The sequence below is a fragment of the Leopardus geoffroyi genome, chromosome C3 (genome assembly GCF_018350155.1).
Source record: "Leopardus geoffroyi isolate Oge1 chromosome C3, O.geoffroyi_Oge1_pat1.0, whole genome shotgun sequence".
NCBI classification, from domain to species: Eukaryota; Metazoa; Chordata; class Mammalia; order Carnivora; family Felidae; genus Leopardus; species Leopardus geoffroyi.
In genome coordinates this window covers 12,899,611-12,919,684 of record NC_059338.1, presented here as the reverse complement: position 1 = coordinate 12,919,684, position 20,074 = coordinate 12,899,611, and the positions used below count along the sequence as shown (strand labels likewise).

The 20,074-nt window shown below is 40.0% G+C and overlaps 1 long non-coding RNA gene across 1 annotated transcript in view; it reads right to left on the bottom strand.

The window, feature by feature from the left end:
• LOC123586503 overlaps positions 1-19,621 on the bottom strand; it is a 52,036-nt gene extending 32,415 nt beyond the window's left edge. The window contains exon 1 of the long non-coding RNA XR_006706841.1: positions 19,493-19,621. This is a non-coding gene — a long non-coding RNA (uncharacterized LOC123586503). The remainder of the gene's footprint in view (positions 1-19,492) is intronic.
• Between the last annotated feature and the right edge of the window lie 453 nt (positions 19,622-20,074).

Below are 20,074 nucleotides of genomic sequence, written 5' to 3'. Positions count from 1 at the left end.
GGGGTGGCTAAGCTGAGATAAGGGAAAAAGGATCACCATTGATCACTGGTCTGAAAATCATCACTGAAACTGCAACTAAAACTTAGATCTTTCTACTTGCACCTTTATTTATATAAATGGGAAACTCTATTGTGTAACAGGATGAGGTAATGAATTCATCTAACATACTACCTGGTAAAGCATTCTCTATCCCCTCCAGCTCCCAGGGCTTCCTCTGAACTGCAGTAGCTCTGGGGTGAACTCATTTAGCATTTATCTTAACCTGCAGGGCGCTACTCACTAATGTTCCATATGTAAGTATCTGCCCAATCTGGCCATCCAGTTGGATATTCCAAGGACAGAAACTGTATATGAATCACAAAACCCACAAACAATGCACATGGAGTGCATTTGGGATACAGCTTTTTAAATTATCATTATTCCATTGGTTTTTGGATAGCCAGCTTGTCTGATATATTTTCCACCAAATAGATTCGAAACTTCATACAGAGTTTAAAGTTAATAATTTGAATATGTGTTCCTAGATTCCACAACTTTTTAAATAATATACGATTGCTTTATACAATTTGTTAATTTGATTACATTATGTTATGTTATATTTTCGTCTTTGGATGTTTGAAGAACCTAAGAAGTGCAATTTCCCTCGAGTCACTTTGCTATAATTTTTACTCATTTATATAGTCCTTTGTGTTTTTTCTTTTTTATATTTTCTCTTCCTTGTGATTTTTTAAAATTTATTTTTAATTGAAGTAGAGTTGACATATAGTATTATATTAGCTTCAGGGATACAGCATAGTGATTTGATAATTATATTCTTGTTAAAATGCTCACTACAATTAAGTGTGGTGGACATCTGCCTCCATCTGTCACCACACAAATTTATTACGATATTATTGACTCTAGTCCCTATGTGATCCAGATTCTACTTCTTTTAACAGCATATTATATATGCTAGTTCTATAGTGCACATGCCTGAGGTTTGTCCTCAATCAGAAATTCCTTCAACTATGAATTTTTACAAATTTTCTTCTTCCTTAGATTATATTGATGTGGCATGCCCCACAAGTGACATGGCTTTCTTTTCAGAAAGGGTCCAATTTTATTTCATTTTTTTTTCTGAAAGTAAGGTTTATTATTTTGGGTCAACTTGATAAATTGTCAGATTCAGTATTAGACAGTTGGGTAATGTATGTTTTATTTTGTTTTAATGTGCTGCATTTATTATACCCTTCTCTCCTGAACCAAGTGGCCTTTATATTATTAAAAATCTAATGAAAACAAAGTTCACAAAGAGCCATTGTTAGAGAATACACTTATCATTTCATTTTTTTTCTATTAGAGGGACTTCCAAGAGCCTGTTTTTATAGGTCTGAGCATGAATGACAAGCTGTTGCTTTAGATTTATGCAGAATTTATAATAAAAATGAATAAAATTTATTTTAAAGCAAAATCTAAATTAAGTGGATTCATAAACCATTGCAATAAAAAGTTGATTGAATCCGAACCTTGACAATTTCTCTATGAGGTACATTTGACATCTTTCTAGTAGATTTGATTTACTGAAACAAAGTTTTAAATTAAGGTCAGGCAGGGGAAAAATAACAGTGCCATTTTTGATACTTTTTGTTAAAAAATTCTTTATGTCTACATTGTATTTGTTCCCACTTATTCAAAGCATTTCTTCTTTTTTTTTTATCAGCACAGGCAACAGTCACAAGCCATCCATACTCTCTTCTAGTTCAACAAATTTGGCGATATTTATTAGCTCCCACTCTTCCCTTTGAGCCTGGAAATCAGTAATGAATCATCTTAAACGTCACCTCGCTCCTGTTGAGAGCTTGCTCAGTTTCCTTCTGGCCTCAATATACCTACCCGTTGAGCCATTCTCTCTTCCATCTAGAACAGGAAAAGAACCAATCTCTCTTCTTTTCTAACACCGATAACTCCGCAGGTCATTTTGTGTACAGTCACGTTTGCCTTTCTATGCTTTTTCATTACCAGTGACTCCCTCTCCAAATTCGGCAGTATCTTACATTCTCTCTTCCTGCAGAAAGCTGACCCTCTACTCAAGACTTGTTCCGGTCAGTCTGGAACAAAAGCAGTTTTTTGAGATCTGCTACCCCCTCAAAAATCACACCCATCCATTCCCGTCTCCGAATCACGTTTCCAACAGGATGGACTCTCTCTGGCCACTGCACTTCCTTACTTGTGAGTGAAGCCGTTAGTGAGTCTTCTGTTATACTTGCCTGAATCTATTCACTCAAAGGGAACCAGTGGACCCCTATTTTTTTCTCAACCCACATCCAGTTTTACTTTTTTAATAGTACTTGGAACTGTAAGCGGATCTCCCTTTCTAGAAATGTCTCCTCTTTGCCCTCTGTGTAATAATACTGTTCTGGTCCCCCATGGGTTCTACCCATTCAGCCTCTCCTTCCCTGGCTGTGTGTCCTCTTCCATTCACTAACTGGGAGTCTAACCCTAGGTTTCGTCTTTTTGTACGTTACATCTCTTTTAAATTTTTTTTAATATTTATTTATTTATTTATTTATTTATTTATTTATTTATTATTTTTGAGACAGAGAGCGACAGAATGTGAGCAGGGGAGAGGCAGAGAGAGAGGGAGACACAGAATCTGAAGCAGACCCCAGGCTCTGAGCTGTCAGCACAGAGCCCAATGCAGGGCTCAAACTCGTCAGCTGCAAGATCATGACCTAAGCCGAAGTCGAATCAACTGACTGAGCCACCCAGGTGCCCCACGTTACATCTCTTTTAAATGCACTTTATTGGAATTCTTACTCTTAGGGGCTTTAAATAGGCCCACTGCACAGGTGGCTGTCTGCTGAATATGGGCAGCATTAACAGCTTGATATTAGTCCCAAATTCCATTGTCTTCTGAATATTACCGCCTCAATTCCCCATCCTAATCTTCACCTCTCTGTGAGTAGGACCAAATTTATCATGTTAATCCCCTACACCAGCCAGACTTCCCAATGGTAACATAGCTTCCAGAATAAAATCCTTGGGGTCCTCCTTGACTTCTATTTCACCTCTTCTGATGAATCGATTAATGAACCCAATCAGTCCTTCCTTTGACATGTTTCTGTCTTTTCTTTCCAGACCCCCTGTATCCTTTACAGTGAAATCATTCCCCCTCAGTGTCTTTTATTGCTGGACTTTTTCCTGAGACACCGTCTTCATGACATGCCTTCGCATGGTGCTCCCATCCATGTTCATTCATCTTGTCCTTGCTTCAAAGCTCTACTCACAGATTATTTTTTCCACAGTATTTTTCTTTTTATCTTTTTAAAACAAGTTTTTAATGTTTATTTATTTTTGAGAGAGAAAGAGAGAGAGCAGCAGGAGAGGGGCAGAGAGAGAGGGAGACAGAGGATCCCAAGCTGGCTCCATGCTGACCCAGGTGCCCCTCCACAGTATTTTCCTTAATCACAATAGTCAGAAGTGACCACCTTCTTTACAACACTTAATCGTAAAATACAACTTCAATTACTGAACAGGAATACAGTAAAACCGTGGTTTGCCAGCGTAATTCATTCCGGAAACAGGCTTGCAATCCAAAGCACTTGCATATCAAAGTGAATTTCAAGAACCGTTGGCTCGGTTGTGACCGTGTGACATTCGCCGTCAGGTACTGCTTGTCATTACAAGACATTGCTCGTTTATCAAGTTAGAATTTATTAAAACTGTGTGCTCATCTTGTGGAACACTCACAGAACAAGCTACTCACAATCCAAGGCTTTACTGTATTTCCTTTTATATTTATAGCAGCCTAGATTACCGAGTGTGCTCACAGACAATGCAACAGGTACCCCTTCCTCGCTTGTGACCATTAGCTATTTGCATGCATGTTTAGTCGCCTCTAGCGTAAACTCTCACGGGGACTGGTTCCTTCTAATTCTCCCCACAGTACCACACGGTGTCTTCCACCAGGTAGGTGTCCTAAAGATTAATCTAATGTGTGAATGCATGAAGAAAATGGCAGTGAGCCATGCACTGAAAAACTGGCAGCCCGAGGCTGGCTGTCTTTTTCCCTCCCCTGTACCCAGTTTCTGCCACTTATGACCAGTTGGGTTTTGTTTGTTTGGTTTTGGTTTTAACTCACAAATCGACTTGCACTCTAAAATACAGACGGAGCGCCTGCGTGGCTCAGTTAAGCATCTGACTTCGGCTCAGGTGATGATCTCACGGTCCGGTCCATGAGTTCAAGCCCCGCATCAGGTTCTGTGCTGACAGCTCAGAGCTTGGAGCCTGCTTCAGATTCTGTGTCTCCCTCTCTCTCTCTGCTCCTCCCCTCCCCTGCTCATGCTCTGTCTCTCTCTGTCTCTCTCTCAAAAATAAGCATTAAATAAATTAAAAGTAAAATAAAATGCAATTGAAGAATTCTAAATTATAATTAAATATCAAGAGAAATTAGGTACATATGTGCTGCTGAAAACGCATTTCTTATTTTTTAAAGGAAAGAAAAACTTATTTTTAATTATTTTACGATTGTATTACTTTTTGATTGAAGTGCAGTTGACCCACAATGCTACATCACTGTCAGATGTACAACACAATGATTTGACAAGTTTATAGGTTATGTTATGCTTGGCATAAGGGTAACTACCATCTGTTACCACACAACACTATTACAACACCATTGACCATACTCCCTATGCTGTGCCTTTCATCTTGCGGTTTCTTCATCCCATAACTGGAAGACTGTATCTCCCACTCCCCACCCCTCACCGACTCCACCCCTCTCTGGAGGCCATCAGTTTATTCTCCGAATTTATGGGTCTGTTTCCGCTAGAAAACACATTCCGAAGGTGAGTTGAGATGAGAACACCAACAGAGATTTCTGCTTGACGTCCTGCACTAGGCGAGCTGGCTTTAGGTTGGGATGCGCACAGGATGGAAAGGAAAAGAGAGAGATCCCATCCATTTCCCTTCGCCTGCCTTCTTCTCTTCCTCCAAACACACTGGTGTTCAGAGGAAGAAAAAAAGGGAAAGTAAAAGAAACACAACATTCAGAGGGCATGGCTCCAGCAGGCCTCGAAGACAAATTTGGACTACTTCACCACCACACTCTTCTTGGGTCCCCAACCCAAGTGTGTTCTCACACACATGCTATTTGTTCCGCTTCAGCACTGGGAAGGTTCGTGCATCTTGGTCTATCCGTGTCAGTTCCTCTGGCCCACCGGAAGAACCCAGTAGGCGTAGGAAGAAAAGTCTGGAATGCAGGGTTGTGCAAGGCAAGGCTGCCCCCCAGGGAAATCACAGAAGGGGTCCAGGAAGGGTGTGGCTCTGAGCAGCCACTGGGTACGCAAACAGGTACATATGAAATGAGTGAGAACGGATAGAACTGGCATCAGGAAGACCTCTTGTTGGACCCCACCCCCTGGAACACCACCCCCCCCAGAAATCCCTGTGACTTGGGGGAGGACCTGTAAAAGCAGGCAAGCAGACAGGGAGAGGATCCCTGAGATTAATGCATGTGACCCTATTGGTATCCCTGGGCCCGTGGTTGGGTAGAGGAAGGCCAGGGAAGAGAAGTTGCAAACTAGACAATAAAGGTTGACTACCAGCAGCAGACTCAGGATAGCAATCCAGAAAAGCTTGATGAGCAGGGAAACTGAGAGCACACAGGGCTGAGGAAGCAGAGGGCTGAGCCTGGGGAAGGCAACCTATTTTAACAAATAAACACCAGGGCTCCTACTTCCTTTCTCTTAGGGTTTGACGAGCTATGTTTATTTCAGCGAAGACGTGTTGGTAAACCACAGAACACCTCAGATAATCCCTTAACTTTGCTTCTTGTTAACCACTCTCCCTTTTTTGTCCTCCTTTATGTCATTCATTAACATTTCTCTTAAATTGACATCATTGTTTATGACTTAAGCTTTTTCAAAAATCTTTCCTGGTGTTTGAACTTGTTGCCACTGTTTCTCTCATCTTTATTTCTGGACACACTCGTATGCCTGGATTTTTGTTTAATCCACTTTTTGGCCATTCTTAAAGCAAAATAAAATCTAATACAGATAGTCTTCAAGTCAGCATCCCTGATACGCACTCTTGGTCACTGACATCTGCAGAGAAATGAACACGGGTCCTGATGCTTCCACAGTCACCAGGGCCTCTCTGAAACACTGACAGAGGTTCAACCCCTGCTTCTCATTGGAGCTGACATAAATACCCACCCCTGGGATTCTGCCAGGGTTTTCCCCCTCTTTTACTCACAGTAAAAAAGAGAGTCTAGATGCCAATAGATGTGATCCACAAAATATTTGCACAACGTAATTTATTTTTTTCTAAGCAAGAGGTGTGGCTAGAATGATCCAAAAACCCCCTTACCTTCTCTCAGATGTCCTGCCACCCCAACCAAGACATTAATGGATTCAATTTTCCCCTGAGGTCTAGTTCACTGGAGGAGACAGGTCAGTAAGGTGCGTGAGGCATATTTTCCCTTGCTTCTCTTTCTTTTTTCACAACAGGGTCCAGCTTTCCCTTGATGCATAGTTTTAAAAAAAATCATCAAGCCCTTGAACTTTCCCCCTCCTGGGAGCAGCCAAAAGAAAATCCTGAAATATGTTTTTTGGCAGAGAAGTGCTCTTATTCCCATGGAAAAGAAAAAAATAAAATAAGAAATCTGGATTATTGTACATCTGAGGGCTATATGGGTCTCCCCAAAGACTTTGAGGCAAATATGTGCTTCCTGTGATCCAGGGGTGACTACTGTTAAACTGGCCAAGTCAGCAAAGAGGGGAAAGTCAAATTTCAGACAGGAGGCCTGTCCGTAAAGTAAACTTGGCTTTGTTCATATTGGGTGTGCTGTCCAGCTGTTGCCTTTATGTACAAGTTGGGCACATCCCACCTCCATGGCCAGCCACTGCCTCTAGGCCATGGGCCAGGGGTAATTTCCAGCAGCAAAGGAATGGGGGAAGGATGGGTTTGGAAGGAGCTGCCATAGTGAATGGAGTGAGAAGATTGGCCAAAATGGGGAAAAAGCAGTGAGCCAAGGCTAGGTTGGGGTCAATTCTTGTGGATCTGTAAATCTCCTTCATGGATCGTTAGTGCTGAAAGGAGCCTCTTGAGGTCACTCAATATATCCCTCTTCTTCCCCTGGGTCACTTCAACACATGGTTTTCCTTCTGGATATGATAGATTTTCAAGAAGGAACATGATTTTTGCCTTCTTTTTTTTTTTTTTTTATCTCTGAAATTCTCCATTTAATTCTTCTTTTGAGTACTGATATACTCTACTAATCAGGCCAATAAGCCAAAACTTTCAGGGAATGAAGTAATCAGCTTTGGCTACCGTACAGACCATGGTTTAGTGTTAAACATCCATCCAACTGTCTTAGAGATATTCAGAAGAGTGGAAGGGTATGTGCAAAGCATTGATATCCATTGACCCGTCCTGGGAAAGCAACCTGTATCCACAAATTTATTCGGCAAATATTGATTGAGGTCCTGTGATATGCCACGCCCTTTCTAGGCACTGCCTCTAATGGCTGAGAATGAAAAACAGATAAAAACCTTCACTCTGCCAAATTTACATATCCTGGTGGATGGAGAGAAAACACCATCTCTAAGAATATAACGGTCTTTACTATCAGCATGTCAGCTAATGTTGAATGCTACTATATCAGAATCATTTCATTTTAGCCTCACAACAACTTATTTAGGAGGTAACATTTTCTAAATGAAAAAAAAAAACCTGAATGTTTAAAGACTTTAAATAACTTGTCCAAGGTTGTACAAAGGTGAAAAGAGGTCTACCTAGCTCATTACCACTAGACTGAATATACAAACATCATTGATCTAGAGAGTCCCCTGGTTTTGACCCTTAGTTCTCTTGCAAGTGATCCCAAAGAAATCCTTCTTAGAATTATCATAATTTTATAGTTTGTTTAGTGCAGCTCTGACTGAAAACCTACTGTATGTTAGGAGCTAAGCTAGGGGTTGAAAAGGCAGTAAGGTGTGGCCCCTGGCTTCATGAAACTTTTATTATAAGAAGAGATATGGGCAGTATGATGGTATAAATGCTATGAGAGAGTTGTGAACAAAATGCTAACAGAGCATAAAATAGCGAAAACTGAACCCATCTTGTAACATTCAAGGAGAGCTCCTCAAACATGACACTACCAGTGAAGTAGTGTGTGTGTGTGTGTGTGTGTGTGTGTGTGTGTGTGGTGAGGGAAAGAGTAACATGACAGTCAAGTCGACAGAATGGGAAACACCAGGAATAACCCAGAGATCTGGGACAATATGACATGTCTGAGGAACTTTGAGTAGCATCTTTTTTTTTCAAGTTTATTTATTTATTTGGAGAAAGAGAGAGAGAGCATGGGAGGGGCAGAGAGAGAGGGAGAGAGAATCCCCAGCACGCTCCACACTGTCAGTATAGAACCCAATGTGGGGCTCAAACTCATGAACTGTGAGATCATGACCTGAGTCGAAATCAAGAGTCAGACACTTAGCCAACTGAGCCACCCAGGTGCCCCGTGAGTGGCATATTTTAAACCTAGACTAGGAAAAGGCCTCCATATATGTTTTTACTCTTATTGTTTTTATTCAAACCTATCACTGTGTAGGTTTGTTTTGTTTTAATCTCTAAAATAAGATGGAAAAAATTGTAACGTGATTCTAGAATACCTCCGTTCTGTCCAGGCAAAAATTGGAGTTTCACTGGAGAAGACTAAAATTGATTATTTCATTATCCATTGATGCCTTCGATGTCACTGAATGACTCCCAAGGCCAGAGTTAGAGTCAGATTCCATTGTATATCAAAAATAAATAACTTTCCATAGCAGAATTTTTACATGCAGAATGACATTCCTTCAAGCTAATTTGTGCAGATAGAGACACCTTCGTGCTGCTGTAGAAGAAATAAAGAGATGTCTATTTTTTAAGTAATTATTTTGTAGCACCAGATGCCGATGTTTTCTGTTCAAATTCGTGAAGCCACAGGCTGAGATCCACAGGCATGCTCTGCCACACTGTATATGTTTTCAATCAGTTCTACAAGGTTGTTATTTTTTTTTCAATGTCAAAACTTAACCCACACACGGTCTCATGAGGCATGGAGATGCCTAAGCCACAATGCTGGGTTGTAGGACCTAATATCCGTGTAATGATGGGATTGGCTGCAGGGCACATTTGGAAATAATCTTCAGCCTTTGGGATTGAGACTGAGGGCAGGAAATAATAAAACTGTGTGAAGCTACACTGCCTCCTCCTTCTGCTCCCAGCATTCTGCATTTTGAGTAGAGAATATCAACATTCCGCCAGACTCAAGAAAACGTTAAGACTTGCAGAAAGATAGCAAAGTACAGAGCTGAGCAGAGAGAGTGAGCACCTTGAAGAATGGAGTAGAGCCAAGAGAAGGGCATTTGGCAGCAGTGGAACAGGGAAAGGCAGGCTGCAACTGAAATGCACATGTTGGAGGTCTCCAAACATCTCATGAAACAAACAGATGAAGGGAAATGCTTTTCTAAGTAGCATGCACTTAACCCAGGCCACTCGATGACACATGATTTTTATTGAGCCAAGGAACTCTGTAACGTTTGTCAAAGGGCTGGACATTGTGATGAATATGAATAACATCTGTAGTTCTGCTAAGTGGGGTGAAAGGGATGAGCCTGACCCATCTTCTGGCATTGGCTTTGGAAACTGACTCCTGGTAGGGCGTTTTCAAGAGCGTGAAGAGCCCAGTGGGTCAAGGGCCATTTTCTGAAGTAATTGGCCACCTTGTTCTGAACTATCACAACAAACCATAGGTAGAAAAGAAAGAGATCAGGAGCCTTGTTCAGATTTTACCGCGTCTACCTAAGGCCTTCAAGATCTCCCTTGTATATGTGTTAGTACAGATTCTGAGATATCATAGCCACTGATTTGTACTGTCTTCTAGTACTTACTAAATTCTTCTGGTTAGTGCTTTCAGACAGAATATGTTTGATAGCTATTGGTTTAGAGGAGACATATGTAGTAGACAGACTTACACATAGATATTTTCCCTCAAGACCTTTTTATTTGTGGGTCTCCAGATATTGAAAATACTTACCAGGAGCAAACTGTTGGGATGAGAAGGTCCATTCTTATCCAGCAGTACAAGTGGAATGGAAGAAAGGAAAGGGAATAATGGAGAAGAGAGAGAGCTAAGGAGCAACTGAAGGTATAAAGCCAGAGGGAAGTCCCTCTTTACAAAGTATCACTTAGGCGCCCAAGTGAGGATCAGTCTAATTACTGGTCCTGTGTTAAAATAGCAGAGCCTATGCCATAAAAGCCCCTGGTTTATGTCTGATAATAACCAATTGCTTTGCAGAGAATGCCCACATCGGTCCCTTTATCCCCAGCCTATCCACATCACTGATGGTTAATGTTCTTGCAAAGAAGTACAAACATATCAAAAAGTTGTTGCTGAGTCTAGCAAATTAGCAATCATGCCTCTGTTTTCTCTTTTATTCCCAAAGTCATTCTGAGGCATTTAAAACAAATCAGAAGATGGTTTTGATGTACTATAGTGAAGGAGTCTCTCATACAGTTGTCAAAGAGTCACCTCCAAATTCCACCTGGGTGGAGCTTTATAGGAGTTTTTAATTTTTTTGAAACTCAAAAGAGAATTTAGAATTTGAATGTTACAAACACCTAAGAAACCACTTTCTTTACAGTTATTGCCATCACGTTTTTAGCTGGTGTACAATTTCACACAACTGAAAAGTTTGTGTTTCTCAGAGATTTGTAATTTTTACTTTTAATTTTACTTGGGTAGAAAACTTTAGGTATTAGTAAATTATAATCCTAATGTTACTAGTATCTCTCTATTAATATAAATATAGCTTCTAAAAGCTACCTCTCTTTCACTTTATAGAGGAAGTATGACTGAGGAAAGAGCTTGAGTTCTGCAGCCAAATCTGAGGCTGAAGACGGGTGCTATCATTTCCAGCTTATTTGACTGACGGCAGTTTCTTAATCTTTTTGATCCCCAGTCTTTTCACCTTTAAATTGGGATATATAACACCCACAGGGTTGTTGTGAGAAATAAATAAGATAAAATATGTAAAGCATCTAGAAAAAAAGTAGATACTCCTATTTTTTTTTTTCTTTACTGCTTATTAATAACTCCCTTCCTTCAGGTGTCCTCCCAGGAACATAACAGATGTACATCCCCAGTCCAACCCCTGTTGAACAACAACCCTAGAGACAAGTTTTCTTATCTATACCCTACAGGTGCACTGCCATCACAATTACCTCAGTTAAAGCTGTATTCATCTTATGTTTGACTTACCACTCTCTAAATGGTTTTCCTGGTCTTAGTTTGTCCACCATATAATTCTTCTCTTTATCAATATTGAGCTTTCTCAAACACAATATTTATCATGTCACTCTCTTTCTCAAAGACATTCAATTATTCCTCATTTCATACAGTATCAAAATTAAATGTTGATTTCTTTTTTTAAGTTTTATTTATTTATTTTTGAGAGAAGGAGAGAGAGAGAGAGCACACAAGCAGGGAGGGGCAGAGAGAGAGAGAGAGACAGAAAGACAGAGAGACAGAATTCAAAGCAGACTCCAGGCTCTGAGGTATCAGCACAGAACCCAACACAGGACTCGAACCCACGAATTGTGAGATCATGACCTGAGCCGAGGTCAGACACTCAACCGACTGAACCACTCAGGCATCCCAGTGTTGCTTTCTGATTCCAACACTGATGGAGTTGGAATAACTGGTGCCAACTAACCCTCCTGCTTTCCATAGCTAGAAAAAACTGGACCAAATATGTGAAACAACAGTTTTAAGAGATAGAGAAGTCATCAGCATAAGCATGTATTGTCTAAGAGAAGTGAACAAAGAATATAAGCCTTTCTGTTATCCCAGAGTTTCTTTCCTGGAGACATTTACTAGGTCCTGGCATAAAAGGGGGAACCCAAATAGATCACTGTGAGCCTCCTGAGTTGAGAGGACAAATATTAGTTCAGAGAAGCTGAAGCCACTGGAGTTTGTGGAGCAGAGTATCAGGAGTTAGCTAAGCAGAGATAGAACCCTTGAAGTCCACAGAGGGGCCTTTCAATGTTTGTTTGAATACCAAGCTAGAATGTCATGCACAGAATGAGACTCCATGAGTCCTGGCAAACATCAAATACTAAAGAAAGAGAAGCTGTTGGCAAGCTGGACAACGTCTAAAAGGGGAATGGTGTTGGGAAATGATTATGTTCTAACAAACCACAGGAGAGGTATTTTGTCAGACACTGACAGCATCTGGTAGGAACTCCGGAAAGATCATGCCTCAGCGTAAGCCAAATTAGCTCTAGAGTAAATGCTCTACTGGACGTACCCAAACAAAGCTTGAAAATATGCATTGAAAGCATAAACTGGCCTCCCCCAAGTGACTTAACTGCCTGCCAAAATAAAATTCAATACTCTTTAGAGGAAGAAAATGAAATCCAAACTCTCAACCACACAAAAATCAGTATATCTAGCACCTAATCAAAGATTACTAGACATTTGAAGAAACAAGAAAATATGACCCATAAACAGGAGAAACATCACCTAATAGAAACAGAACAAGATAAGAGGGAGAAAATAAAAATAGCAAATAAAAGCTTTAAAGCCAGTATTATAAATATGTTCAAGGGTTAAAAGGAAAGCACAAATAAAGAGAAAATAGGAATAAAAAAAGAATCTCTAGCATCAAAATAAACACCATTTGAAATTAAAAAATTCATTGTGTAGGCCTAAGAATAGATTAGATGCTGAAGAAGAATGACCAGTGAATTTGTAGATATGGCAGAAGAAACCAACTGAACTGAAAAAAGAGAGAAAGAAGACTTAAAAGAAATGAATGGGGCATCAGTGACCCATGGAACAATGTCAAGCAGTCTATCGTACAGTTTCAGAAACAGAGGACTGAAGGGAAAGATCTTTGAAAAAAAGAATGGCAAGAAATTTCCAAATTTGATGAAAGCAAGAAACCAGAGATGCAAGAATATCAATGTACCCAAAGCAGGATAAAAACCAGAGCAAACTATACCAAGGCATATCATAATCAAGTGACAAAAAACAAATATCAAGGAACAATTTATAAGATAGCTAGAGGAAAACGACATGTTATATTCCAGGTAACAAGGAGAAGAATAAACACATATTATTTGGACTAACCGAATCTGAGATCATTTGAGGTCAGTAGACACAGACTACAAGAAATGTTAAAGGATGGTTGCAGGCTGAAGGAAACAATTACAGATAGAACTCAGATTTCCACAAAGAAATGAAGAATGCTAGATAAGGCAAATGTAGATGAAATAGAATATTTCTTTTCTCATTTATTAGTTGCTAAAGAAGAGATTTGACCATTATCATTGACCACAATGATAATGTGTTGTTGAGGATTGAGATGTAGGCAGAAGTAGAAACTATAACAAAAACACAAAAGGTGTGGCTCATGGCTACTGCACTGGACAGCACAGTTTCCAAAAATCACGAAAACCAAACAAAGACAAACATACAAAAATCTATTAGGTAATAAGCCAAAAGGAGATAAAAGGGAATACCAAAAGTAATTCAAGTAGTCCCACAGGAGAGCAAATACAGAATGAAAAAAGAACAACAAACAGGGCAACAGAAAACACATAAAGCCATCATGCTGACAATTATTTAAATATAAATGGATTAAACACTCCATTAAAAGGCAGAGATTGTTGGACTCTTAAAAAAGTGAAAAATCAAGACCTGACTGAATTGGCTATATTCTTTCGGAAAAAACTAGACATCAGAGAATGGAATATTGCCAGAGATAAGGAAGAACATTAAATAATAATAAAAGGGTCAATACGGAGGATGTGTAGAACACTGCACGCAAAACAGCAGAACATAACTTCTTATAGAAGCACATGGAACATTCACCAAAATAGACCATATGGTGTGCCATAAAATATGTCTCAATAAATTTAAAAGGATTGAAACCAGAGTATGTTTTTTGACCACAGTGGTATTAAATTAGAAATCAAAACCAGAAAGATATCTGGAAAATCCCTAGATATTTGGACGTTAAACTGCATACTTCTAAATCAATGTAGGACAAAGAAGAAATCAGAACACAAACTGAAAAATGCGTTAAACTGAATGAAAATGAGAATTCAAATATATTAAAATATATGGGATGATATTAAAGTAGTGTTTAGAACAATGATTCTCAAACTTCTTCTCAAGATTCCTTTGCACTCTTAAAAAAGTATTGACAGTTATAGCAAGTTTTGTTTGTGTGCATTATATCTATCAATGCTTGCCTCATAAGAAATTAAAACGGAGAATTTTTTAAAGATATTTATTACTTGTAAAATAAAATAATAAATTTGTTGCCTACTAACATAACTGAAATGATTTTATAAAAATAACCATATCTTCCAAAAATTAATGAGAATGGCAATATTTTCCTTCTTACAAATTTCTTTAATGTCTTGTTTATTCAAAGACATCGGTTCCCACATCTGTTTCTGCATTCAATCTGTTGCCATAGGCCACTTTAATTGAAGTATATAAAGAAAATCCAGCCTCACAAAGACTTGCATTTAGGAAAGGAAGGGCTATTTTAATAGCTTTTACAGATAATTGTAGATATTTTTCTTTGACAGTATGCCAGAACTTGAAAAGTGACAGCTTGAACTTTTCTTACACTAACTGCATTAAAAGCCATTATGTGGATTTTAATCAAAGTGCCGCTTTGCACTTTGAATGGATATTTTACCCCTACATAATTTTCTTAAATTATACATTGGTCAGTTGGAAATTGTTGCTACACTGAATTAAGCAGCTATTCTGAATGTTGATGTGTCATATTATATGCTATCAAAAATTCCATTTGTCAATATCACTACCAATGTCATCACAAGAGAGAAGTTTGAAGCCCTGCATGACCGATAAAAGTGTCCAAAATTCTAAATTTCAGTTGCAAATTCAAATGTTTTCACTGGCAACAACAACAACAAAAATAGCAGTTGATTTTTTTTTAATTTAAATTCAAATTAATTAACATACAGTGTAGTCTTGACTTCAGGAGTAGAACCCAGTGATTCATCTCTTACATATAACACCCAGTGCTCCTCCCAAAAAGTGCCCTCCTTAATGCTCATCACCTGTCCAGCCCACCCCCCATCACCTCCCTCCATCAAAACTCAGTTTGTTCTCTGTATTGAAGAGTCTCTTATGGTTTGCCTCCCTCTCTGTTTTTATTTTATTTTTCCTTCCCTTCCCCTATGTTCATCTGTTGTGTTTCTCAAATTCCACATTTGAGTGAAATCATATGATAAATCTGTCTTTCTCTGACTGACTTATTTCATTTAGCATAATACCCTCTAGATCCATCCATATTGTTGCAAATGGCAAGATTTCATTCTTTATCATCCCTGAGTGGTATTCCATTGTATATATATGCCACATCTTCTTTATCTATTGATCAGTCGGTGGATGTTTGGACTCTTTCCATAATTTAGCTATTGTTCATAGCAGTTCTATGAACATTGGGGTACATGTGCTCCTTCAAATCAGCATCTTTGTATCCTTTGGATACATACGTAGTAGGGCAATTGTTGAATAGCAGTTGATTTCTTGAAGTTACAGGTCCTCTCCATTAATTTTGAGATAATGACTGCCAATTACGCACATTTTTTCTCAGTCATTTTTCCCCAAGTGAAACTGGTGTTCTCTGAAAAAAAGCAGCTAGTTCAGCTCGCAACTAAAACAATTGCCCAAGTGCTTTGCCTTGAGATGGCCATCCTACTTCAATATGCTGCAACGGTGTTTTGTTTGTTTGTTTGTTTTGGTTTTTTTTTTTTAATTTTTTTTTCAACGTTTATTTTATTTTCGGGACAGAGAGAGACAGAGCATGAACGGGGGAGGGGCAGAGAGAGAGGGAGACACAGAATCGGAAACAGGCTCCAGGCTCTGAGCCATCAGCCCAGAGCCCGACGCGGGGCTCGAACTCACGGACCGCGAGATCGTGACCTGGCTGAAGTCGGACGCTCAACCGACTGCGCCACCCAGGCGCCCCTGCAACGGTGTTTTTATGCATGCGTTCTGTCGCACCTCAAAGAATATTAAAAAGATTTGAACTACACACTAAGAGAACAAACAACCCAGTTTCGAAAGGACAAAAAAAATTGAACTGACATCTCACTTAAGAAGATATACAGATGGCCGATAGAGCCTATTAAACACGTTCAGCATTGTATGTCATCAGAGAAATGCAAACCAAAACAACGTGAGATACCACTGCCCACTACTGGAATGGCTAATTGTCCAAAGTTGGCAAAAATATGGAGCAACAGAAACTGATGTGTGGTTTATTGTTGATGGGGATGAAAATGTTGCAGCCACTTCACAGACAGTTTGACAAGTGTCTTACAAAGCTGAACAATTTTATCATATGATCCAGCAATCACATTTCTAGCTATTTACCCAACTGATTTAAAAACTTATGTCTACACAAAAACCTGACTATCAGTGTTTATTATAGCCTTATTCGTAATCACCCAAACCTGGAAGGAACCAAAATATCCTTCGATGGGTGAATGAATAAACAAACCTCGGGACATTATATGATCATCTCAGTAGATACAGAAAAAGGTGTATGACAAAATACAAAACAAATTCATGTTAAAAATCCCTTGCAGCAAATTAGAATAGAGGTAAAACCCACATCTAACATTTAATAGTGAACGATTGAATGTTTCAATCTAAGATCAAGAGCAAGTCAAGGATGTCTGCTGTCACCGACTTCACCTCAACATTGTCCTTGACGACGTAATGGTGCAAGTACAAAGGAGTAACAAGTATCCATATTGAAAAAGAATAAGTAAAACTGTCTTCATTTTAAGAAAGCATGGATGTACACATAGAAAATCTGCAGGTATTCACAAAAAAACGACTGAAATTTATACTGTCACAGAATACAAGGCGCACATGCAAAAATCCCGAGTATTCCTGTTTTCATTCTTTTCCTCAGTAACTGAATTTCTACAAAACTTCGAGTACACATGAGCCACAGCCAAAACCACTTCTGTGGACCATGCTGGTTGCCATTATTCTCTGCGTGTGATTTGCACTCATGCATGTCCCGCCTCCCTCCTCCAGGACCTGAGCCCTCATTTGCCCAGCCGGTGGGTCTCTCTCTTTCTCTCTCTCTCTCTCTCATTTATTCATTTATTTACTTTTCTGGTGGGTCTCTCAACTCTCAGCCAGTTTCCCTCTGGGACTTCTTTTGGCTGAAGAAGCTTGCCTTGCCCAAGGTCAGGCCCCTTTCTGGAGACAACCCAGGCCAGAGAGTGGGTTGATTTGCAAGCATAAAGCTCTGGTACTGTCTCTCATCCCCAGTATGAGACAACCTTGCATGGCCATCCCAGCTCCAGAGCTCCCCACGCTACTACTAATTGGCTGAAACCTGTACTGCAACTCATGTCAATTCATCCTCTCCCTCTGTCCCGTTCAGATCCTGCTTTCTACTCTTCTACAAAGGTGGTGTTCTCCAGGGCTCTCTCTGGTAAACTTCCTGCCCACATCTCAGATTCTGTCTTCCAGGTAATCCAATCTACACTGCAAGCCAGTTGAAGGCCAAGAATACTAATTATTTCGCTTCCAGACCCCTTAAAATTCACAATAAGCCCCCCAACGGACACTTAGTATCGCTGAGAGTCCTGAGCAGAGTGTGTGTCCACTGGGTGTGCCCTGGGTCAGGAGTTACGCCAAAGGCAGTGCTTGACGAGATACCATAAAGCTGGTTCCCCCTGATCCCTGCCCCCGCCCACAGGATGTAATGCCCTAGACAAAGGCATGTGCTGCACTTTTGGCTAAGTTGTTCGTGACCTGAGTTTATTTTTATGGGTCTTCCCATACCTTTACAGCCAGTGCAAACCAAGGGAGAGTGGAGAGGATGGGAATTTTCAGAAGAATTATAAGACAGTTCACTCTTGCCAGTGCATTTTTTTCTCTCCCACTACACTATTAAACTAGTTTGCTTTCTTCATGTTTTCGTTGTACTGACACTTATATGTCTTTCACTTTTATGGAGACTTTGTGGCATCAAATAGACTGTAAGAGTTTTGTGGGATTTTTAGCATTCTTTCATACACGTGCGTGCTCATGTTTGGTTTCACACACAGGGGGCACTTCCCGAGTGCTGTATTTCAATATGTATTTTCCAAGTTGGCACGTGAATCATGAATGTCACGGGAGTTTGGGGATTCCACAGGGCCTCTTTAGGAGTGAACCTCACTCTGTCCAACCAGAAAGATGTGCTTTATTCTTCACTGGGTATAGCATGCTGTTTCTCTCCTACTGAAAATTGGGACTATGGCCTCCCAAAGCAAACAGTAGCAACCTGCTTAATGTCCCAAAGAAAAGCATATTCCTACAGATGAGAAAGGCTTGCCCTGGATGTGAAGAGACCAGAAAGTGCAACTTTTATCCATAGATTTGATCGGTTATGATAGTTTTTGATTTTTAAAATGGCCTCCTACTAATTCCACCTGTATATGTGGACAGAGAGAATGAAATAATCTACTAGAAGGGGTAAAATGCATACCATTAAACCCTGACGGTGAAATAGCAGCTATTGTATTAACATCCTCGGTTGCTCAAGAGAACAGCAGAGAACACAATCATCAGCAGCTTGATCCTTCACGTCCTGTGAGATGTTGACAGTCATCCGGGTGACCTTACTTCAGCCGTACCGAGAGGGACCACGAGTGACCTTACTTCGGCTATACCAAGAAGGACCACACTGGATCTTCTCAGTAGGTCAAAATGAGGACTTTATTGATCAAGGCCATTTATCGGTGGCACTAAACTAAACTAGGAAACAAGGCTAAAGTTCAGGCAACATTAATTCCATATAAATCAGCAAATAAGGGATTTTCCAACTAGAGAAATCTTACATCACACTTAAGAAAGGAAAAAAAAAAAAAAAAGCAAACTCGTGCTTACCTCAGCAGTGTGGCAATACCTCTGAGCATCACCATGGTCTTAACCTCTTAAAGGACATACAAAGTAAACTGTGTTTTCTTACATTGGGATTTATCCCCTTTTAACTATCCCCAGAGTTACATCAGCCTCATTATTTGGAGGATTGGGCTCTTGCAGAGCATAAAACAACCATTGCTTTGGAGATTCGACAAGCAGAATTATTCTTGTGAACAATGGAAAGAGCAGCAGCAGATACCCAGTGTGAGCTTTCACAAAGCTTTCCTTTCTTCTTGAAAATAACACCCCTCACCTCATTTTATGCCTGAAGGTCATTTGCTAAATCATGGGATGTGGATTTAATGATCCGGTTTCTTAAAATAAACACGGAGTGCATAACAAATAACATCCCGTGTACTTATGGAGAGGGGGGGAAAAAAAACCTACAAACAGACACACAAAAGTAATGAAAATGTCACCGTAGGGGTATAAACTGATTGTAAAGAAAAAATGCGAGTCCAAATGTTCTATTACCTGACTCACCTGGAATCAAAACCATCGTTTCTGTAGTGTGGTGGTCAAAGACGGCTTTATTTCAAACTTCACACATAACACATGAAAGGGCTGGTTATGAAACGGCCACAAGCCTGGAGCTGGCATGCTATCCGGTTGTGTAATGCAAGGAAAGGTAAGTGTGTGGGCACCTCCCCAGAGCGACTGCATAAAGAGTTCCTCCTCTGAGACTAGACGTCCCCATTGGCCCAGGGCCTTGCAAGACTCAATCAGAACTTTCGTGGCATCCCGAACAACGCAAGACAATCTCTTTGGAAAAGCCAGTCGGGGTTGTCAACCTGTCTCTCCACACATAAGAAATTCCAAGAGGGCATTGTTGATAATGGGCTGTTGCCAGCAAGAGCTTTGCATAGCGACAGGGAAACCGCAAACCATACCAGCTTCAAGTTCAGAATCTCGAAAGCTTATCTAAAGCCCTTCCCCACTTAGTGAACTTTCAGAATCGAGCTGGAAAACCTGCATGACGAGACTTTCTTGGTGATAAATTTTAGTGCTCCCTGCTTCTTCTTCGTGCTAAATGTCTTCATTAGACCATCTCTCCTTAGAGCTTCT